This window comes from Carassius carassius, chromosome 40 (assembly GCF_963082965.1).
Source record: "Carassius carassius chromosome 40, fCarCar2.1, whole genome shotgun sequence".
In the NCBI taxonomy this organism is placed as follows: Eukaryota; Metazoa; Chordata; class Actinopteri; order Cypriniformes; family Cyprinidae; genus Carassius; species Carassius carassius.
The window spans coordinates 686,858-711,933 of NC_081794.1; the positions used below are offsets into that span (position 1 = coordinate 686,858).

A 25,076-nucleotide genomic window follows, 5' to 3' on the forward strand; every position below is an offset into this window, starting at 1 on the left:
AATCATTAGGATATTAAGTAAAGATCATGTTCATGAAGATATTTAGTACATTTCCTACTGTAAATATATCAAAACTTCATGTTTGATTAGTAATATGCATTGCTAAGAACTTCATCTGAACAACTTTAAAGATGATTTTCTCAATATTTAGGTTTTTTTGCTCCCTCAGATTCCAGATTTTCAAATAGTCGTATCTCAGACAAATATTGTCCTCCGAACAAACCACACATCAATGGAGAGATGATTTATTCAGCTTCAGATGATGCATACATCTCAATTTCAAGAAATGTTCCCTTGTGACTGGTTTTGTGCTCCAGGGTCAAAGTTCACCAACATGTAACGCAGCTACAGAATGTGATCATCTCATGGCAGATAAAACAAATGCTTCATGAAATAAAAGCCCATGAAATGATCACAAACACATCACAGTTCCCTTTCAGGCTGAGACATCTCAAACCCCAGACCCACTTCTTCTCCATGTTTCATACGTCCACGTCGTGATGAGGACTCATGTTCGAAGGCGGCCCTTTGTTTTGGCAGAAGGAGGGACTGGCTCTGACTTGAACATGCAGCAGATGTGTTGCACACTCAGCACCTCCCCAAAACCCAGCCGTATAAAAGCCAGGGTCACAGGTTTGTTTAGGCAGTAGGGTGTTTCTGCTGGGGTCTGGATTGGAGTTACACAGACCGGACCCTACGTGTATGATCGAGCACAAAACAGGATTCCCCTTGCCTCAAAGAGTCTACATGTCTAATATTTAGACATGTTCAGCTTTGTGGATATGCGGTTAGGGCTGCTGCTGGCCGCGGCGGTCCTCGTGGTGAGAGGACAAGGAGAGGATGATAGTGAGTATATGATTCTTACTCCTGCTTTTGCACAGATGCTTGTCTGAGGACGGAGACTGGAGGACTCCAGAGGGGGATTTGTCATTGCTCTTGTTTACAAGCTACCTGCGACATAAAAGTTTCGGGAGTGACTTGAGGAGGAAAAAATGGCCTTTTATTCCCATCAGCATTTGTTTATTTTTTTTAATCTTCTAGAAATGTTCGTTTTTCCATCTTGGGGAATAGTGCTTTGTTTGTTTCGCATTGTAGGATGTCCTGAAGCGAAGGATGCGCTGAAAAAGAGAAAGAGAAAGAATGAAAGTGATTTTAATGTCACGCATCCTTTTTTCATTTATTAATGCTCTGTCATAATTTTTAGTCCTGGATATAACTGCTTATCTTTGGATTACAGTGATCTATCGCTTCAGTAATACTCATTTTGACAGTTTTAGCCTACTTAAATGTTAAATTAGAAATGAGCGTTTTAGAATTTCTAAACGCATTTTGTTTGATGGGGAAAACCTCTGGTTTTCATTTCAATTAATTGCGAATGATCGGGGTGTGACGGGGTTTTCTGTGCGAGACTCTGGCGCCCCCCAGCGGTGGGGTTTAGTACTGCAGGGGTCTGAAACACCAGACAGAGCAGAGATGCAGGCCTTTCCTTCAGACAGTACTCATCATCGGTGTGCACCTCGCCCCATTAGGCTACTTTAGCTCCTACTTATAACATATTAATTAAACAATAAGTAAATAATTAATACAGTGCCACAGCAGATTACAATCATCTTTCCTGTTTAGTTTAAATCTTTCTGCATATGCAAGAGTGGAACTCTATTGCTCTCATTGTGCCTTCAGATTGCAAAAAGTCAAATTCATTCTCTTGAAAGACACAGAAGTGTGTGTTTTCTGATTTTTTTTGTCATTTAAATTGACCATTTTTATTCCTTGCCCCAAGAGTGAAACCAGTGTTTAGCTAGCAGCATACTAGCTTAGGTTAAATTAAATGAGTTTATTTAGCTCCATATCTAGGATTTGTGTGTCTGTACTATTTTAAAAAACATCTTTTAAATGTTTGTGTGCCCGCTGGAATGCTTCAGTGGCTCAGCGGTGAATGTGAGTGACTCTGCTGTGCTGACCCAGGTCTGTCATCCTCACAGTCTCATTCGGTAGCTGTACATTGGACGGTCAGAATTACAACGACAGGGATGTATGGAAACCTGAGCCCTGCCAGATCTGCGTGTGCGACAGCGGGACGGTCATGTGTGACGAGGTGATCTGTGAGGATACATTAGGCTGTGACAATCCAGAGATTCCCGAGGGAGAATGCTGCCCCATCTGCCCCGACGGTACAGACGCTCAGTCTGGCGCCCTCTAGTGGAACTATCTCTCACGAGGAGTTTCTGCCATCACTCATGCGCTCACATGGCACTGAGCCATTCTAACGATTTGGCTAATTACAATTTTTTATCACTGAAATATAATTATTATCGTTTTAAACTTAATTGCACTTTCTAATTGCACCTAATATCTGAACCGTATATAATGCAGAGCATTTTTCCCCTGTGCATTCAAATATGAATATATATTAATGAAACTTTTTGAATCCACATTAACTGCTGATCTTTTGATCTTTTGTTAATCATTTTCATGAATTAGTCCTCTGAGCTACTATATATATATATATATCACTTAATTTACTTATGCTGATTTAGGTTCTGAAATATATTTGTATTTTGTTCCTTAGATGGAGACATTGTGACTCAGGTTAGTGAGAATTAATTTCCATGTGTGTGTGTGTGTGTGTGTGTGTGTGTGTGTATTTTATGCATTTAACAGACGCTTTTATCCAAAGCGACTTACTGTGCATGTGGGCTAACATTTTTAACCTAACATTTATGCATGTATTTATTATTAATATACATAAACACACAAACATAAAGATTGAAGTCATACATATAAACACACACACACACGTTTGTTTCTGTGAATTGTGGGGACTTCCCATAGACTTCTATTGTTTTTATACTGACTAAATGATATTTTCTATCCCCTTACCCTTACAGAAAACCTGTGTGCATCGTTACACTTTCATATAAACATCATTTACTATTTTTAATCATTTTTTTCTGCAGGTTGGTCCCCACAATGTCAAAAAATTATGTTTTACTATCCTTGTGTGGACATTTGTTCACACAAACATACACACACACACACACACACACTACTTTTGTCACAGCATATATGAATGTAGATAAAACACATAATTGTTATGTTTACAACACACACCAATGTAGAGTATCTTAATATTTCTAATTATCCATTTTTAGGGTCCTGCTGGTCCATCTGGAGATCCAGTGAGTACAGTATTTGTTTATGAACAAGCTGCTTATCGTTATCATTGTAATGTATTTATATTTACCTGGGTTAGTCTAGCACAGATTAAAAATCACCAACAACTGCACATTCGTTTTCAAGACTGCAGAGTCTGCAGGAGACAAAAAGTTTGCATTGATGTGAAATTCTGTTTCAAATGGAAATAATTCGGGTGATTTATGGGACATCGGTGGCTTTTAGCCTGCTGACCTCTAATTGTCCCACTGACCTTTGACCTTTGTAAACTTGCATGCAACATGAGCGTATTATAGTTTCAGTCGTTATATAGCATGCATTCCATACGAAAGCATTGCGTTTTTTGCGGATTGCATTAAAAAGGATGATCAAGTGTAGCAGTTATCAGATGTACTGCAGCTTCGCTGATGTGATTGTGTTCTCCTCTGTTTGTCTGGAAGGGTCCTCCAGGGCCTCCTGGCAGAGACGGTATTCCTGGACAGAACGGACTCCCTGGCCCTCCTGGTCCTCCTGGAACCCCTGGCCTCGGCGGCGGAGTAAGCAGCCCAGCCTTGAGCTTATAATATTAGCAATCTGCACGTGAGGCATCACTAAGATTAGGTTTGAGAGAATCTTGTCAAGCTTGCCCGAATTCAGAAACATACATTTTTCTGTTGTCTTCATGATGCATACTGCTGCCCCATAGATTACTTCCTTTGGGATTCAAAAATGTTTTTCAAAAGTTTTATTTTATTTGGTTTTATTTTAGAACTGGAAAAGAGAAGCATGAAGCCTCTGTTTTTCAGTAGTTCAGTACCAGCTCTATTGAACAGCTCCTATAATGAAGACTGTGGGTCGACAGGAATGGAAGCAGACTATGCACTTTATAAAAGAAAAATAGCTGTATTTTAAGGGTTCTCCGTAGCTTAGGTACTCGTGACATGTCACTCAGGTGATGTCGTAGCATGTGTATTAGCTAAGAGTTGATTCTTTCCAAATGCATCTGCAATTAAAGGGAAAACTATCCTTCAGGAGTTCAGTAGAGCTCACCACAGAGCAAACCTCAGCTCCTCACTCTTTGGTTCTTGTCGTCCCCTACAGTCTTTCCTCCCCCAGATGGTATACGCCAGTGAGAAATCCAGCGGCCCCCCGGTCCCCGGACCTCCAGTAAGTCAGCTCCTTTCCTTCATTATCTCACAACATATAACATGTGCGATCTGCCCTCAGTGATCCCTCACTTATTATCCTTGTTGTGTACATCTCATGTATTATAACTCACTTATATCATGCATTTACCTGATGATTTATGATATATGCTTAAAATAAATCTGTCATTCAAAAACTAGTTCAAATTGTTAATGTATTTTCATGGGACTCCAACAACAACAGGGTTTTAAATGTCAAATTTTTTTCTAACATTGTGTTTTCTTGTTTTTAGGGCCCCCCGGGTCCCCGTGGCCCCCCTGGACTGCCAGGTTCCTCTGTACGTCTGTTTCTAGAGTTTTACCTCATACTACAATGTGCTGTTCATTTGTTAGAGCAAATAAATCAGCAATTGTTTCTAGAAAGTTATTGATTTTATTTTTCATTACTCCAGTGGTTTATTATGCATGCAGCATCTGATATATTTCTGTGTTTTTCACAGGGCCCTGCGGGATTCACTGGACCCCCAGGTGAGCCTGGAGAGCCTGGTTCTCCTGTGAGTATCTTCTGCCTCCTTTCTGGAAATTTAGTGGCAATATGACATTTTGAAAACAGTGAAAAGCATGCATATCGTGATTCTTCTTCTGCTGTTGATGTTTGCAGGGCCCGATGGGTTCTCGCGGTCCCCTCGGTCCTCCTGGAAAGAATGGAGAGGATGTGAGTTCTGCTTCCCTCGCTGCATCTGTTCCAAATAATCCAACTCTGAGTCTCCTCTTATCTTCCTTCTGCTCTTCTTCAGGGTGAAGCTGGCAAATCCGGCCGTCCTGGAGAGCGTGGAGCCGCCGGGCCCCAGGTGTGTTTCACTCATGCATGCGCTCCTCATCCATACACACAAACTAGCACCATAATACAGACATACGCCAACTTATGAAGTCTCAAACTAGAGAGGAATGAGATATGATGCAGTAATCAATATGGGTGGAAAGAGATTCCAGCAATCATCATAATTATATTCTCTTGCTTATTTCTCAGGGTGCTCGTGGATTCCCAGGAACCCCAGGACTCCCCGGCATCAAGGGACACAGAGTGAGCACATTACACAACCTTTATTCTCTTTTCACAGGATTCAATTATTCATGTTTATATATATATATATATATATATATATATTATTATGCGTATATTTTATATTTCTTTTTTTTTTTTTTCATTTCATGTGATTATTATTTAACATTTTCAAGATTTTACATATATCTTTTATCTGTTTGCTCATGCATTTTTATTAATATTTTATGTATTTTCTGTTTTGTGTGAAATACTGCTTAAAATGTATGTGTGTGTTTATATATAATTTGATTCATTTATTATTTTACATTTTATATATTTTTTTATATATTTAACATATCATGTTTTTTATCTATTTATTAATTTTTTTAGGTTTTTTTTTATATTGTATTGTTTTTTTTGTTTAGTGTACAATACTGTGTAAAATGTATATATACATTTATCACAAAATTTTTACTTTTATATTTTATTTTGCATTTTATTACGTTTTATCTCTTTATTCATTAATTTTAGCAACCTATTTGTTTTCATCTGAAATCCTGCTTGAAAGTGTCCAGTTCTATCTCTTCAGCAGCAGTGATGTGGTTTCCTCCTGCAGGGTTTCTCTGGTCTAGATGGAGCTAAGGGAGACACTGGACCTGCTGGACCCAAGGTTTGATTGTCGATTTCTCTCATACATGCAGATATGACTGATCTCAGATTTGATTCTGTGAACACATGTGTGCTGTGTCTCTGATCGCAGGGAGAGCCAGGTGTTCACGGTGAGAGCGGTGCTGCTGGAGTCATGGTGAGTGAAAGTCCATGTGAAGTTCTTCTCGACGATGTCCATCTTCTCACGTGTCCTGCTTGTTTCAGGGTGCTCGTGGTTTGCCCGGTGAGAGAGGTCGGCCTGGTCCTCCTGGCCCTTCTGTAAGTGTCACATCCATGCCTTACTGTTCCTAAACACCTACTTTGCTTCATCTTGTGGATTAAAACTAGAAAACCATCCCCTATTCTGACCAGTCAATTAAAAGGAGACTCATTTTTGACTCTATTGTCTGAGACACCGTTCAGGTATTCAACACAACCCCAGAAGTAAACATGTATACATGTCAAAATGAGAATGCACCACGAACCTAACACAATTAAAACAAATCGCAATCTGTCTGGGAACGACTCGTGCAAACTTAACACATGACACAGCTCTGGAGGCATGGAGATAAAATGCTAGCAGGGTTCAAGAGCATCGTAAACGTTGGTGATTGTTATGTTTTCTTGTCTTCTGCAGGGCGCACGCGGTAATGATGGAAACACTGGTGCTGCTGGACCACCTGTAAGTCTCTTAAGATCAGTTTTCTCATAATACAGCAGTTACTATGTACAACAATCTCTTGCAAATTCAAGAATTTCTATTAAAGTAGATGTATTAACACAGTTTAATGTCTGTAGTGCTTATGTTAGATGCAAGCAGTTGAGTCAAAGTGCATGAGTAATAAAATGCATTATGATTGTATTAGGGATCCACTGGTCCTGCTGGTCCTCCTGGATTCCCCGGTGGTGCTGGTGCTAAGGTACAAACACACTATTATGTTATATAAAGGACATTTAATGTTTTTATGCTCATTAGTGCAGTTTATGTGTCCATAAAAGCAAAGCAAAAATGATTGCACGAGCTTGAACATACACTACATTTTCCTGAAAGCATACAGACAACGACTGAGTTAACCCCCTGTTGTTGTGCATATAGTCTACCAGTATAATATACTAAAAGAATAAATGAGACAAGCTGGAGTCGGCCTTCCATAAATAATCTGACGAGCCAGTGGTTTCTTCTTGTGGTCTGCAGGGAGAAAGCGGCCCTGCTGGAGGTCGTGGTTCAGAAGGACCCCAAGGAGCCCGTGGAGAGCCGGGTAACCCTGGACCTGCTGGAGCTGCTGGTCCTGCTGTGAGTGTTCACATCTCCAGCTCAAACACACAGCTAGAACGATTTCCAATGAGCTGCATTATGTGCATTTGAGTCGATTGAAGAGATAAAAGAAAGGTAGCTTGAGATTGATATTAATGCATAAAAATGCATGTATTAAATATATGGAAAATGCCGACCGGGCATTTAAATTATCTGCAAAACAAAGTAAGAATATATTCTAAATCTAAACTGAGTTAATAAGATAATTAAAAAGTTAATTTAATAAAAACGATTCCGTTTTTTTCCTTCTCATTACACAGGGAGCTCCTGGTGCAGATGGTTCTCCTGGTGCCAAAGGATCTCCTGTAAGTATTTTATATGTACTGTATATATACATACATGCATTTATACATTCATACAAACATATGTATGTACTGTATACACACACACACACACGCTTATATACATAAACATACATGTACATCTCACACCAGTCTCTATTTTTTGTTTTTGCGCTCCACTTTTGGGCCAGTTTTAATCACACAGACTGATTTGATTGGTTTTCGTGATGTTTTGTAGGGTGCTGCTGGTATTGGTGGTGCTCCTGGTTTCCCAGGATCCCGTGGACCTGCGGGACCCCCTGGTCCTTCTGGTGCTCCTGGCCCCAAGGGAAACAATGTGTGTAAATGCCATCTTATTATTGTGCACGCATGCATCAGTGCATCCAGGTCATAACTTGTGCAGCCTTTAGTTTATTTGCAACTGATATTGCAAGTATGCTATTTATAAAAATGTTATATGTATGTATGTAGGATGCAGTTATAGTTCAAAAACAATCGTCTCGGTGGCACTGAGCAGCTGAACCTCTCACAAATGTACTTTAAAGGGGATAGATCATGCAAAAATGAAAATTGCCTCGTTATATACAGTACTCACCCTGCCAAGTCTCATTTAAAACCTGTATCCACAGTTACAGTTCCTGTTGATTTCCATTTACATGAACTAAAATACAATGAAAGTTATAAAGAAATGGAACTGTTTGCTTACTAACATTCTTCAAAGTATCTTCTTTAGAAGGAAGAAATGCATACGGCGTAAACAAATGATGGAAACACTTTACTTTAAGCCTTTATGTCTAATGCATTATAAATGTTATTAGAGGGTGTAATGCATTATAATTATTTATAATGTGCACTGTAATATATTATATCTTGTCAAATCTAAAGTGCATCTCTTTTATTCCCAGGGCGATCCAGGACCCCAAGGCTCTAAGGGAGATGCGGGTCCTAAGGGAGAACCTGTAAGTCTCTCTGAGGCTGACATGATTTCCTAATATTCACAGAAAGCCCCACTGTGATGCTAATAGTTGCTGTTGTCTGTCCCAGGGCCCAGTTGGACCGCAGGGTCTGTCCGGAGCTGCTGGTGAAGAAGGAAAGCGAGGAGCTCGTGGTGAGCCTGGTGGAGCTGGACCTGTCGGACCCCCCGGAGGCCGTGTAGGTTTAACTCACCTGTTTGATCGATTCATGCATGATGTTTTGTTTGTTTGTCTCTCATATTTTGTGTTTTTCTGTCCAAAGGGTGCCCCTGGCAACCGAGGTCTTCCTGGTAGTGATGGAGCTCCTGGACCCGGGGTGAGATTACTGATCCTCACAAAACTAGACCCTAAATCTGGACCCAGTTCTCTCTGAAAATGTGCTTTTAAAGTTTGGAATCATTGAGACTGCATTCACTGCATTAATCTAATATGCTGATTTGCTGCTCAGAAACGTTTCTTATTGTAATCAGTGTTGAAAACAGTTGACTGTTTTTGTGGAAACTGTGACACATTATCGTTTAAAAGTTTGGGGCAAGCAAGATTAAAGATAAAGAAAGAAGAAGAAATGAATACTTTTATTTGGCAACCATGCATTAAACTGATTACAAGTGACATTTATAATCTTGCAAAATTCTTCTATTTCAAATCAATGCTGTTTATTTGAACTTCCTATTCATCAAAGCATTCTAAAAAAAACAAACAACAAAAAGACAATCAAGCCGCAAAATATTATGCAAAAATATAGGCCAAATATTTTCAAATAGAAAACAGCTTTTTTAAGTTGTAATAATATACAGCAATATTACTATTTTTACTCTATCTTTGATGAAAAAATAAAGCAGCCTTGGTGAGCGTAAGAGACTTGAAGTCTGCAGACTAATCTGAGTGTTTTAATGCATTGAGAAGGAGCTGTCCAGGGTCCTGTAGATGGTTTCTGCTGCTGAGTAACTAAAGCTGGCTCTTTAATCACATTTCAGGGGGGCCCTGGAGAGCGTGGAGCCAACGGACCGATGGGACCCCAAGGAGCCACCGGAGAGTCTGGTCGCCCAGGAGAGTCAGGATTGCCTGGATCCAAGGTGAGATAGAGATTAAAGCTCTGTAGAAACACATCAGCAGCATGAAGAGTCTGTATTTGTTCCTAACCTGATGGTTGTTGTAGGGTATGACTGGTGCCCCCGGGAGCCCTGGACCTGATGGCAAAGCTGGACCCTCTGTAAGACCAATATTAAATTCATAATTCACTGCCTTGTTTTTGTCTGTATGCAATATAAGATTCATATGAGATTTTAAATCTTGTATTAAAGTAATGTGTGTATGACAGGGTGCCCCTGGACAAGACGGCCGTCCTGGACCCCCTGGACCCGCTGGATCTCGTGGTGCTCCTGGTGTGATGGGATTCCCTGGACCAAAGGGAGCTGATGTGAGTTACTCCATCCATTCATGAACTATACATCAGTGTCCTGCAGCACAGAAGCAGTCATCAGTAGCACAGGGATATTTGCCAACAATACACGGTATGGGTCAAAATTATTAATTTCTCTTTTATGCCAAAAATCATTAGGATATTAAGTAAAGATCATGTTCCATGAACATATTTTGTAAATTTCCTACCATAAATATATCAAAACTTATTTTTTTATAGTAATTTGCATTGCTAAGAACTTCATCTGAACAACTTTAAAGATGGTTTTGTCAATATTTAGATTGTTTTGCTCCCTCAGATTCCAGATTTACAAATAGTTGCATCTCAGACAAATATTGTCTTGTCCTAACAAACGTAAAGCTTATTTATTTAGCTTTCAGATTATGTATAATCCTCAATTGCAAAGAAAAAAAAGAAAAAAAAAGAAAAGACCCTTAAGACTGGTTTTGTGCTCCAGGGACACAGTTAAAAGGTTTTTAGTAGTGCTGTCAAACCATTAATTATACAATTAATAACAAAATAAGAGTTTTAGTTTACATAATATATGTGTGTGCACTGTGTATATTTTTTTTATGAAAATACACACACATACAATATATATTTTGATAACATTTACATATATATATTTCTATTTCAAATAATTTATATATAAATATATTTAATATAGAAACATTACATATTTGTTCTTAAATATATGCATGCATGTGTGTGTATTTATATACAGTATACATAATAAATATATTATATATTTTGGATGTGATCAATCCCGATTAATCATTTGACAGCACTAGTTTTTAGCAAGTAAAATGCTTTACATATTTTTAATAAACATCATGTTAAATATGAGTATCGGATATGATCAGGCTTTTAAGAAACTGCATTGCATTATGTTTTGATAATAAAACAAAGTATTTAAATATCATCTTACTAAAACTTTGGTTCTGTGTTGTTTAAATGTTCATTAAACTGTTGCATTTTCATAAATATTTTTCTGACTGTTATTTCATAGTCAGGCTATATGAGATTTGTTTTACTGTTCTCTTGAATGTTAGAATAGCATGCTTTTTTGATGTGATTTCTAACACGTCTGATGTGTTCCTCGTAGGGTGAGGCTGGTAAGTCTGGGGAGAGAGGAGTTGCTGGACCTCCTGGTGCTTTGGTGCGTGGTATTTAAAGCGGTTTCTGAGCTTTATTCAACAGTGTAACCTGCAGACTTCAGCTTGAGTCGTGTCTGAGCAGTGCATTATGGTGTGTTTCTGCAGGGTGCTCCTGGCAAGGACGGAGATACTGGTGCTCCTGGTGCTCCTGGACCTGCTGTATGTGTGTTTAAGCATCTCAAAGCTCAATGTGATGTGAATCTGCTGTGGCAGTGTGAACTCTTGCGGTTTCTGCTCTGATTTGTCCCGCTCTGTCGTGTTTTAGGGCCCATCTGGAGAGAAAGGAGAGCAGGGTCCTGCAGGTTCTCCTGGATTCCAGGTGTGCACATCTTCTTCATTTGACTTCAGATTAGTGCCTGATTATCTTTGGTGTAGTCATTCGATGGAAGTTAAACCATCCCTGTTTATTCTCTTGCAGGGTCTGCCAGGTACACAGGGTGCGACCGGAGAGACGGGCAAACCTGGTGATCAGGTCATTAGACACGACTCTGTTGACTAAGGACACACACAATTGCTCTCACTATCTACACAGCACAGATTGTTGTTCTGTTTGTTCTTATTTCTTATGTTTGCTGTTCAACAGGGTGCTCCAGGTGAAGCTGGTCCTCATGGTCCTTCTGGTCCAAGAGTGAGTATCTCCTGCCTGATAATAATACAACAAACAAACAGATGAGTCTGAATCAATCCATCATTACAACAATACAAGAATAATAGAACAAGAGTAGTACAAGAGAACAAGAACTACAGTCTGTTCTGATACGATAATGCTTATACTGCAAATAAAATAAAATTAGTATCTGTATCACTGTGATGTTTCACTGTATAAAATGTATTTGGAGTAAAGTTAATTTATTTGAGAAGCAACATTTGCATTTCTCATAGCAATGTATCTTACTATATTTTTTAGATTAAAAAATGAATGTTTTCAATTATATTGCAATTATATATACTTATTATTTATTTATTTATTTATAGTTTATAAAAACTGTCCATGTGCTAATTTTGTAGAAAACTTATAATATCATATTAAGCAATCTAATGATTACATGAATTGTATAATTTACAATATACAAATTGAACTAAACCCATTTTTGTCTTTTATCAACTTGGTCTTATTTCAACCACATTAATAACACTTAAACAGGAAAAAAATGCTAAGTTTATATATTTTTAAGTCAAAAAAACACTCGAAATTAGTTTTCCAAATAATTCAAGAGACCAGAAAAGAGTCCAGTTTTTTTATTAAAGCCATTTTTTAAAGTGCAAGTTACACAATACAGGCAAACAATTAATTGCTCAATATGATACATTTTACCAAATTATTATTAAAAAAAAAAAAAAAAAACTTTGGGAGAATTAGCATTGACCTGTTTGGAATTTTTAAATTTAATTTAATTTAATTTAATTTAATTTAATTTAATTTAATTTAATTTAATTTAATTTAATTTAATTTAATTTAATTTAATTTAATTTAATTTAATTTAATTTAATTTAATTTAATTTAATTTAATTTAATGTTTACAATATATAATATAATATCAGTCTTTCTAATGCAGTGGCTTTCCCTCTTCCTGCTCCAGTGCACAGACTGTGTTTGTCAGTGGATGAGATGCAGCAGACTGATGTTAGTAAATGTCTCACACAGGGTGATAGAGGTTTCCCCGGAGAGCGTGGGAGTAATGGACCTGCTGGCCCCACCGGTCCTCGAGGGGCCCCTGGTTCTCCTGGTAATGATGGTGCTAAGGTAAGAGTCATAGTTCGATGTCATTGTGACTCAGAATGGTGATATGAGAAATGATGGATCTCCGTCTGTGTATATGTGTGTTTAGGGCGAGCCTGGAGCCGCTGGGGCCCCTGGTGGTGTGGGGCCCGCTGGGATGCAGGGCATGCCTGGAGAGCGCGGCGCTGGAGGGATGCCTGGGGCCAGAGGAGACCGAGTAAGACTCTCAAGCATTGTGACTCAAGAACTTCAGATTATAATATTAAAAGCTGAATAATATCATGAAAAATCATCTTTCCATTGATGTGTGGTTTGTTCGGATAGATCAATATTTGTCTGAGATACAACTATTTGAAAATCTGGAATCTGAGCAAAACAATCTAAATATTGAGAAAATCATCTTTAAAGTTGTTCAGATGAAGTTCTTAGCAATGCATATTACTAATCAAACATGAAGTTTTGATATATTTACGATACAAAATTTACTAAATATCTTCATGGAACATGATCTTTACTTAATATCCTAATGATGTTTGGCATAAAAGAGAAATGTATAATTGTGACCCATACAGTGTATTGTTGTGTATTTCTACAGATATAGCTGTGCTACTGGTCCCATTGTAGCTTATAAGTAGCTTATACTTGTCACGTGAACTGACTGTAACATATTCAGACACTTACAGTAAATGTTTGTTTCTTCACCATTAAGTAAAAATGTGTTGTAGATTAAATTCATCTTAAATGCAAAGTTACTTCTTCGAGCCACTTAAGTAGGACTTAGGTGCATCTATATTATAATTACTTCTGTTGTCTTTGAAATATGGTAAAAGTATTGCTTACAAGCATCTACAATAAACTAAAATATTAATGTACATTGAAACGTGTATTTTATGTATATAAATATATTTGTAATCGCACATTGGCAAATTAGAACAGAATTTTAAATAACACTAAAGTTTTTTAATAAATTGATTTGCTTCAGTATGGGTTAGGGTTATTTAAGCATGGCAATTAAATAATTAAAACAAAATGATTTAAAATGTTATTTAAAGTAAAAGTTCCACATTGCATTTGACATCATTACAAAGTATGCTTTTTAAAAGTGAACTTAAATCTCTTAAGTGACTTTTTATATTATAGTACATAATATGACCAGACTTTATTTCAATAGTCCACTTTACACATTCTACTAACTGTAAGTAACTTATCAACTACATGTCAAGTCATTTTGATTAATTCACAACTACATGTCTGCTAACTCTCAGAGTAGACTGTTAGGTTTAGAGTCTCTTATATTCAGGGACCCATCAAAATAAAGTGTTAGAAGATATTAAGCAGAGAGTCTTATACTCTGATGAGTGCTATTTGACATGTACTTGCATAGTTAATTACTGGTAAATATATAGCACTATAAGCGCACATTCAGTACAATAGAGCACTTTTTCACGAGGGTAGCAAACTGAAATGACAGCTGTGCTGCTGCTGATGTCATATCCTGCGGGACGCTCACACCTGTTGTGCTTCCTCTTCAGGGTGATGGTGGACCCAAGGGTCCTGATGGAGCTCTTGGTAAGGATGGCCTGCGTGGAATGACCGGCCCTATTGGGCCTTCTGGACCTTCTGGTGCTCCTGGTGAGAAGGTAAACAGATCGTTAACATTGGAAGTTATTGATGCTTACCTAAACTATTTTCAGCTCTAAATCATTTTATCTAATTTCCTGATTGTTTTAGGGAGAGCCTGGTGCTATTGGACCTCCAGGAATGACTGGTGCTCGTGGATCCCCTGTAAGTTAGCAAGATCATACCGAAAACCTCATGAAACATGGACGTAAAGACCAAATATAATCCTAAAACTGCATGCAATTTCATGTTTATAATCCAAACGAGACTGCACAAGTACTCAATAAAACACAAAAACAAACAAACAAATGAAACAGCAAGTTGCACTGAATTACAATTTTGATGTAAAGAATGTAACAGTATTGTAAGTCGTTTTCACTCTTAAATTGCTAGTAAATGTCACAAATAAAACAGACACCTTGAATTAAACAAGTACTTAAACCAGTTTTCACTTAGAAACTTTCAAAAAGAAATGGCAAGTAAAACTTTTAATTAGCTGTGAAAAGTAGAAAAACCAAAAATAGTACTTAAGTCATTTTTCTAGCGTGTGCTTTTATTTGGAGGAGTGCATCTGAATTGCATGCGAGTGCTTTAATGCAAGCCGATGTGTGTGTGGTGTTTTCCAGGGAGAGCGTGGAGAGCTCGGTCCTCCTGGACCTGCTGGGTTTGCTGGACCTCCTGTGAGTAGAACAGTCTCATCCCAGTCAGTTCCCATCATCTGGTCTTGAGCTCCACTGAGCTGAAGTTTCTGTGTCCTCATGCAGGGTGCTAACGGACAGCCTGGTGCTAAGGGCCAGAGCGGTGACTCTGGACCCAAGGGTGATGCTGGAGCTCCTGGACCCACTGGACCGGTTGGAGCCGCTGGCCCACAGGTGGACACAGTGCCAGCTCCACTGCTCTGCTGTATATCTGAACATCCTTCACTTACTGTCTGCTGTTGTCTTTGACAGGGACCTGCTGGAGCTACTGGAGCTAAGGGTGCTCGTGGTGGTGCTGGACCTCCTGTAAGAGCCAGTGCTGTCACCAATCAGTCAAACAAGACAATGCAGAATTATTTAGATTTTATTTAGGATTTTCTGTTTTTATTTTAATTTTAGTTAAAGTTTTAATTTTATTTTTTTTATTTTTTTTTTATATGCCTTATATAGTCTATATGAACTTTTATATCATTATTATTTTAGATGAAAATAAGAAATGTTGCTTTGGAAAGTAGCTGAAATATTTTTTTATTTTATTTCAGTAAACGTTGCCACGTAAAATGTTAGTTATTGCATATTAAAATGATGTTGTTGCATATTGCACACACACACACACACACACACACACACACACACACACACACACATATATATATATATATATATAATTTGGATTTCATAATTTAACCCCTAAAATGCTTTTCTGTGAAATGAAAAAGTTACATTTGTGTGATATTTTGTTAAGTAAAATTATTTTTTAAATATGTAGCAATATTTTTGTTGCCAGTGTTTGTCCTGTCTCCTGTCTCCTGTAGCAGTGTTTCAGCGTATCTCTGTGTGTTAACAGGGTGCTACTGGTTTCCCTGGTGCTGCCGGTCGAGTCGGACCTCCAGGTCCTTCTGTAAGTCATCCTCAAAATCACTGAAATGAATGTAAAAGTAAATTGTTGTCAAATTGTTGAACAGTTAATTTAATTGCATGTGTTCTGTTTTTCCTCAGGGTGCTGCTGGACCCCCAGGGCCCCTCGGTGCTCCTGGTAAAGAAGGGCTGAGAGGAGGCCGTGGTGATCGAGGACCCGCAGGTCGCCCTGGAGAAGCCGGGGCCGCTGGACCCCCAGGACCCTCCGGAGAGAAGGGTGGCATCGGCCCCGATGGCCCTGCTGTACGTAATCAAGCCACAGACGTACTTGCATCACCACAGATCCATGACTCTGTGAGCAGCACATTAACACATGTCTGGTCTGTAGGGCGCCCCTGGTCTTCCTGGACCTCCTGGTGTTATTGGAACTCGTGGAATCGTCGGTATTCCTGGACAAAGAGGAGAGAGAGGATTCGGAGGTCTCCCTGGACCTTCTGTAAGTCATTTGATTCATATTTGCTGTTTTAATACATTGAAATCATTTACTTTCTTAATGCATGTTCCTGATCATATTGAGCAGGATTCACTGATGTGCTGGGGGAAAAAACACATTTGTTTTATCAAGATTTTCATCATCATTAAATCGAAGGCTTAATTCTTACACACTTGATGGATTTATGCATGCCCAATCATCAAGAGCCAACAATAACACAAGTCTTCTTACTTTGAGATCATTCTAAGTTTAAATACAGGTTTAAAATCATAAGATATAGTTGAATAGTTACGTTTATAGTTGTTTAAATCAAATCTTTGCACAGGAAACACTGCATCTAACAATAAGTTCATCTTAAAAAAAAATAAAGCATACTGTATACACCAACCCAGATAGGAAATAAAACAGTTATGGAAAAAATGTGTCCTAACCTGTTCATTCGTGTCTCTTATTCTAAAGCAAGCACTGCAATTTTGGAACAAAATCAATCATATCTATATGTGTGTGAAAATATTCAGATGTAACCTCAGATGTGTGTAATTGTTAACATTTTCATGAGTAACTGTAATTTAACTAAACTTTTTTTCTCAGTTACTGTAACAGATTACAGTTAAATTTATTTTAGGTTACACTTTATTTTAAGTTGTCTTTGTTACAGTGTAATTATACATTTAAGTACTGAGTGATATTAATGTACTTACTATATGAGTTGGGGTTACATGCATGTAATTATGCATAATTAATTGTTATTCTAATGGTGTTATTATAAAGTGCATGCCCTTCTTCACAACGCTTCATCTCCTCAGGGAGAGCCAGGGAAGCAGGGGCCCTCAGGGCTTGTTGGAGAGCGGGGGCCTCCGGGACCCATGGGTCCTCCTGGACTGGGCGGAGCTCCTGGTGAAGCTGGTCGTGAGGTGAGCTAACTCCACCCGTCTTGAGAGTTTCCTTTAACCAGAATCGGCTTCATTCTGCGCAGGAAGATGGAGTCATTTGTGTGATGTGACTCTTGTGTGCAGGGTAACGCTGGACATGATGGTGCTCCTGGCCGTGACGGTCCTCCTGGACCAAAGGTGAGCGCAATCCTGTCCAATCCAGCCGTTCATGTCTTTCATTTTCATAAAGACTAATAAAAATATGTATTCAAAATTGACTACAGCTAAAATAGCCTTTTCTGATTCATTTTGTAACTATGCATGCAGCTTATGAGCTCACTTTAGTTTGTTTTGTATATTATTTTTTAAGTACATATATTAGCCTCTAAATTCAAATAAGGTCATTAAAAGCTGAATGTATTAACATAACATTACATTTAGTCATTTAGCAGACGCTTTTATGCAAATGAGGACAATGGAAGCAATCAAAATGGTCAAAAGAGCAATGATGTGCAAATGCTATAATAAGTCTATAATAATTCTATAATAAATAAAAATTACAGATAGAACAGAAAAAGTCTAGAGCAAGATATTGCTATATATATAAGCAGTTAGTAAATAAATAGAATGCAAGTCTTTAGAATAGAGAGTGCTCACGTTACACTCTAACTCTACCACTCTCTTTTCTAATTCTATTATTAAAAAATACAAAATGAATAAGCAAAATGCTACTATGGACTGACATTAAAATTAATAATTTGATTCATATGATGCACTTTCTGTGTACATGCATGTTGTTGTTATGTTGTACTTCTATAAAAAATGCTTGCATGTACTTATATCTGTCAGAAGTTTCTAATTACTCCATGAACTATCCCTTCACCCATCTTTAAACCTAACCGTGCCTCAGTAGCAAAAAAAAGAAGCAATGCAACATGAACACAAGCACACTGTACTTATTTGTTAAGAATCTCAATAAAGATTGTTAAAACTGATCAATGGATTCACTATCTGGGTGCATGTATTATCCTATATGTAAGAAATGAATGCATAAGCTGTAGATATGAAAGAGCAGTTCTGTGTTTGCTGTAGGGAGACCGCGGTGAGAATGGCCACTCCGGCCCTCCTGGGGCCCCTGGTGCTCCTGGAGCTCCTGGCCCCATGGGTCCATCGGGCAAGACTGGAGATCGTGGAGAGGCTGTGAGTTTCTAAACGCAAGCACATTCTAAAAAATGAATGAATTAATTAAGCAGAATCCTTTGAATTAAAAACTTCTGTTTGCATTTTTAAATTGAACAAATAATGGTGCCATGGTATAAGTGTTGTTTTAGTATCATTTCTATACTTTTATAGTTTTTGTTAATATTTTGTGTTATATACTATATATATTTCTTTTTTGCATTTTAAAGTTTTAACAGTGTTCTTTTTTGTTTTTATTTTGTCCATATAGTCTTTTAACTTTTCGTTTATTCAGCATTACATTTTTCATTCATAGATTTATAGAGCTTTTAGTCCTTAAAGTGAAACTAAAGGAACATCAGTATGTGTTGTGAGGAGCTGAGTTATCTCATGCACGTGGATGTTCAGTGTTCTCTCACTTCTTCCCAGGGTCCCGCTGGTTCTGCTGGTCCTGCCGGTCCTGCTGGTGCTCGTGGTGCTCTAGTATGAGCTTCTCGTTTTTATCAGTTCTCCAGCTTGTTTTGCATCCGCAGGCTGATGGTTGTGGTGTCTGTCCTGCAGGGTCCAGCTGGTCCTCGAGGAGATAAGGGTGAGGCTGGAGAGGCTGGAGAGCGAGGCATGAAGGGACACCGTGGCTTCACTGGAATGGCTGGAGTTCCTGGACCCCCCGTGAGTCAGTCTAAACATCTTCCACAAACTCCTTCACAAATGCTCCAAGTGGCTTACTCACAGTGATTTCTAAACGTTTTTAGGGAGCCCCTGGTGACCAAGGACCCGCCGGACCATCTGGCCCTGCTGGACCTCGTGTAAGTAGCACATGGATGATGAATTTTATATTAAGTCTAATTTATTCCCAAAGAGCTTTTGACAGTACAGTGAAAGACGAAAGTAGATGTTCGGAAGAATGTGCATGCTGCTCTTTTCCATACAACAATAGTAAGGTGTGCGACACCACAAAATACCTTAAAAGTAGACTTTTCTCGATTTTAATCAATTCTCCTTTTTTCAATACAATATAGATTCTTAAATCCCAAGAATCAATTCATCTAGCCAGTTTTCAGTCAACGAATGGAACATTGTATACAATAAATCACAATACGTTTTCTACTTTGTTACTTTTAATATGAAACAAAGTCTCCAATTTCAAATTATTACCATTTTATTGCAAAAATCAAACAATAAATGCTGTTTTGGCTCTGTTTGATGTGAGTGAAATCACTGTTCAAGAAGCGTCTCCTCCGCTTTAATAACAGTTTCAGCATGAAATAAACATAAATGAACATCTGAAGATATGTTTAAAGAAAGAGTACAACTTACTGGAATCCGTGTCCTTTCTCATCAGATTTGAATAGAACAGCTCATAAACAATGTCACATTTACTGTGAAATCTAGAGAGGAGCGTTTTGCTATATATGTGCACCATGTAACGTTCATTATCATTTTTAATGGTTAACTTGCTTGAATATTCTGTCATGCTTTTAGGACAGCCACCATTTAAATGTTTAAGTTTTCAAAAAATTAATTGGAGTAGAAATATAATATTATATTTATAAAATATAACATTATTAATTATAATAACTTAATTTAAGTGTTTGTATAAAAATCTGTTAATTTTAAGCTTTAATATTATAGTAGTACCAACTGACTCTTGTGTATATTTTACAGAATTAATTGAGAGATTTCTTTTTTCTTTTCTTTTTTTAATTTTTTCTGAGAGAGAGAAAATTTGCCATGTCTTCTACCTGATATACAGTACAGACCAAAAGTTTGGACACACCTTCTCATTCAAAGAGTTTCTTTATTTTCATGACTATGAAAATTGTAGAGTCACACTGAAGGCATCAAAACTATGAATGAACACATGTGGGATTATATATGGAATTATATACATAACAAAGAAGTGTGAAACAGCTGAAAATATGTCATATTCTCGGTTCTTCAAAGTAGTCACCTTTTGCTTTGATTACTGCTTTGCACACTCTTGGCATTCTCTTGATGAGCTTCAAGAGGTAGTCACCTGAAATGGTCTTCCAACAGTCTTGAAGGAGTTCCCCGAGAGATGCTTAGCACTTGTTGGCCCTTTTGCCTTCTGTCTGCGGTCCAGCTCACCCCTAAACCATCTCGATTGGGTTCAGGTCCGGTGACTGTGGAGGTCAGGTCATCTGGCGCAGCACCCCATCACTCTCCAGCCCTTGATGCCTTCAGTGTGACTCTACAATTTTCATAGTCATGAAAATAAAGAAAACTCTTTGAATGAGAAGGTGTGTCCAAACTTTTGGTCTGTACTGTATATCCAGAATAACCCATATTTAACTGAATCGAATCAAACCACGGAATTTGTGTCAAAACTCAGCCAGGATTTTAGGTTTATGCATCATCTGAAAGCTGTAAAATAAAATATTTAAAATCATCTTTCCATTGATGTGTGGTTTGTTCGGAGGACAATATTTGTCTGAGATGCAACTATTTGTAAATCTGGAATCTGAGGGAGCAAAAAAACCTAAATATTGAGAAAATCATCTTTAAAGTTGTTCAGATGAAGTTCTTAGCAATGCATATTACTAATCAAACATGAAGTTTTGATATATTTACAGTAGTAATATTTACTAAATATCTTCATGGAACATGATCTTTACTTAATATCCTAATGATTTTTGGTATAAAAGAGAAATGTATAATTGTGACTCATACAGTGTATTGTTGTCTATAAATACAGATATCCCTGTGTTACTGATGACTGCTTCTGTGCTGCAGGCTCAGATATGAGAAACTGCAGGACAAGCTGTAATTTAATCCTCAAATGGTTTTCTTCTGCTGATAGGGACCTTCTGGCTCCAATGGCATGCCTGGTAAGGATGGTATGAATGGTGTGCCTGGACCTGTTGGACCTCCTGGACCCCGAGGTCGCTCTGGAGAAATGGGAGCTGCTGTAAGTCTGAAATCAGTTTTACTGCTAAACTAATCTTTTCAGCTTTTGGTCTGATGTGTTTTTCTCTGTTCACCAGGGTGCTCCTGGTCTTCCCGGACCCCCAGGGCCTCCTGGCCCCCCAGGCATCGGTGAGCAGTTCCACCACATGCCTCTGGGAGAGAAGGGTCCAGATCCTCTGCGTGGAGGCTACAGAGCCGACGACGCCAGCGTTCGTGACCGCGACACTGAGGTGGACACCAGCCTAAAATCTCTGAGCCAGAAGATCGAGAACATCCGCAGCCCCGAGGGAACCAAGGCCAACCCTGTCCGCATGTGCCGCGACGTGAGGATGAGCCATCCAGACTGGAAGAGCGGTCAGCAGCTTCAGATTCCTGGCCACTAGTCGTAGTTTCAGCAGCTAAAAATGGGTTTTGACAGACTACAGCATAAGATAGAAATAAGTGACTTAAAACCATTCTTTAGCTGCTGGAAATACTGTGTTCTTATCGTTTTGGCCAACACTGTGTGTCATACTTGTCATGCATTTTGAAGCTCTGAAATTCACTTGAACCTGTGTTTGCTGCAAGGTTCCTACTGGGTGGATCCCAACGAGGGCTCTCCTCTGGATGCCATCAAAGTCTTCTGCAACATGGAGACCGGTGAGACCTGCGTCAACCCATCTCAGAACACCATTCCCATGAAGAACTGGTACACTAGCAAGAACATCAGAGAGAAGAAGCATGTGTGGTTCGGAGAGTCCATGCCCAATGGCTTCCAGGTACATCAAGAGCTTATAGAGAGAGTTACAGTCTGAGAAGAAACCTGAGAGTTTATAAAACATATTACATTGTTTAAAATATATTTGACATTTGAAATAATATTTAAATACATGTTTATGTACACATATAAATAAAAGTTTTATTATGTGCACTTGAGCAAATAATAATAAAAAGATCTTCCCATTTCCACTCAAGCATAAGATCTTTGGAACATAAAAGTACAAAACTGCAGCATATTCACTGGTGCTCTGGAATCATGCGATGGTAGTCATGTTCTGCTGTGTCTTCTGTACAGTTCCAGTATGGCAGCGAGGGCTCTGATCCAGAGGATGTTAACATCCAGCTGACCTTTATGCGTCTGATGTCAAACGAGGCTTCTCAGAACATCACCTACCACTGCAAGAACAGCATCGCCTACATGGACCAGACCACAGGCAACCTGAAGAAGGCTCTGCTGCTGCAGGGCTCCAACGACATCGAGATCAGAGCAGAGGGCAACAGCCGCTTCACATACAGAGTCAGCGAGGACGGCTGCACGGTGAGAGCTTATTCATCATATATGACCACCCTGGAACACAAAACCAGTCACAAGGGTCTATTTTGTTAAATTGAGATTTATACATCATCTAGAAGCTGAATAAATCATCTTTCCATTGATGTATGGTTTGTTAGGAGGAGAATATTTGTCTGAGATACAACTATTTGTAAATCTGGAATCTGAGGAAGCAAAAACATCTAAATATTGAGAAAATCATCTTTAAAGTTGTTCAAATGAAGTTCTTAGCAATGCATATTACTAATCAAACATGAAGTTTATGACAGCTTACTGATGTTACCGATACATTTTTTGTTGTAGAATAAAGTGCTAAAATATCCTGAGCTTGGTTTTTAACCACAGATTGATTTCAGGATTTCCAATTTGGGGTTTTGAACTACAAAAATGCACGAGTTCTTCTCTGTTAATTGCATCTGTCTTTTTCTTGCTTGTTTTTCTCCACAGTCACACACTGGCACATGGGGCAAGACAGTCATTGACTATAAGACAACGAAAACATCTCGTCTGCCAATCATTGATATCGCTCCTATGGACATTGGTGCTCCCGATCAAGAATTTGGTGTAGAAGTTGGCCCAGTCTGCTTCTTGTAAAAAGAAAAATCTGGACTTTGCTGTTTTTTTTTCTAGCAGTCATCTTCAAATCTTTTCCTGTTCATAAAAAAAGCCCGAACTCTTATTCGGCTGCAATCGGCCCATGTGCTTAACCCTGAATCCCTGAGGACGGTGCCATTCCAATCTCGAAAAAAAAAAGTTGTTAAACCTAAATTGAGGACCACTGCATCGCCATCATGGACACTTAGCGAGAATCCTTTCATCAGCTGACAACAAGAAAATAATATATACATGTAAATTGCCCCACCCCCTGGAGTCCAAAGAAAAATGACCATCTTGTGACTTTTTGTGCCGTTTTTTTTACCACTGCAAAAGGACAATAAGAAACAAGCAAATGCTAATGTACAATCCTCTGGTGTTGAATAAATATGACAAACGACAGCCGAGTGTCTTGTTCCTTCTAAGTGAGGAAACTCACCAAACATCACAGTTAGCTCAATGGTGCAACGTCATCTTGATATAAAGGCTACCTCAGGGCAGAAACAGATGTTGGGGGGGAAAACAATGGGAGTTTTTTTTTTAATTCACGCGAAGTTAGCGATTAGTAACAGGTATGAAAAGGTGCTACTTGCTCTCCAGGTCCTGTCTGTGGTGTGTTTGTTTGCTAGAAAACCAAGCGCTTGATTTGGTGCTGTCACTCGCAGAGCCGTTTTGGTGCTAACTGTCAACAGAATGTCAATGTGATGCATTTACCAAAGTGTCAGCAGATGAGGAGAATAAAACGGCTGGTGACTGTAGATTTGCACTTAATCTGATATGGCTTAAGCGAATGGACTGATTGCCAGTTCGTCTCGTTTCCGTTTCCCCTTCCTGAGAAGTTTTATTTTTGTCTGTACATGCCGCGTCCCCCCGTTTCCAGATTTTATTTCTACTTTCAAAATGCAATGCACAACTCTTTTCACTTTTTGTTTTCTTTTGTTTGATTTGTTTCCAGTGAAAGGTTTATCAAGGCGGCAAAAAAGAATAACCACAAATGCGAAAAAGACCTTCAGACAGTTTCCGACAAAGGATCTGTACTTATTTTGTACATGTATAGTATTTCGAGATGTTTTTAATTATTTTGGATATTGAAATAAAGCATGATTATGTGGTCAACTGGATGCTGGATATGTTATCTTCTTGCCATTGCCTCAATGCCTTTCTCTAAGCATGAATTAAACAAACTATGATGCTTTCACTCAACTCCCTTATTTTCTACTTTATTTCCAGGGGGTTGTGATTGGGATGCATGTGGATAACCGGGTTGTAAAATTGTTTAATTTTTCAACATAAAAATAATGATCATAATCATAAGCAATTTCTACATTACAGTCTAGCAAAAAAAAGGCTATATAGTCAAGCCATAATTCAGTTCCCTTTCAAGGGAATTCGAACTGAATCCTCAAGGGGTCACTATGGGGAATGCCTCGAATTGACCAATGTCTGAAGCATACACTCAAAACAACAACAACACAATGGCCGGCAACAGCCTATGACATCACTTCCTGGGTGCCCACAGTATAGGCGCGAGGAGAACACATCATCCGCTTCTTCATTTTCAAGTGACTGTTCTGTTTGAAGCGTGCATTCCAGTGGTAAGAACGATCTTTTCTTCCCTTATTATGGCGTGCAGTAGCAAGACGTTTAAGAGGCGGATCCGT

The 25,076-nt window shown here is 38.6% G+C and overlaps 1 pseudogene; it reads left to right on the top strand.

Moving 5' to 3' along the window:
- The first annotated feature begins 632 nt into the window (after positions 1–632).
- LOC132121903 (collagen alpha-1(I) chain-like) lies at positions 633–24,536 on the top strand (annotated as a pseudogene).
- Positions 24,537–25,076: the final 540 nt, after the last annotated feature.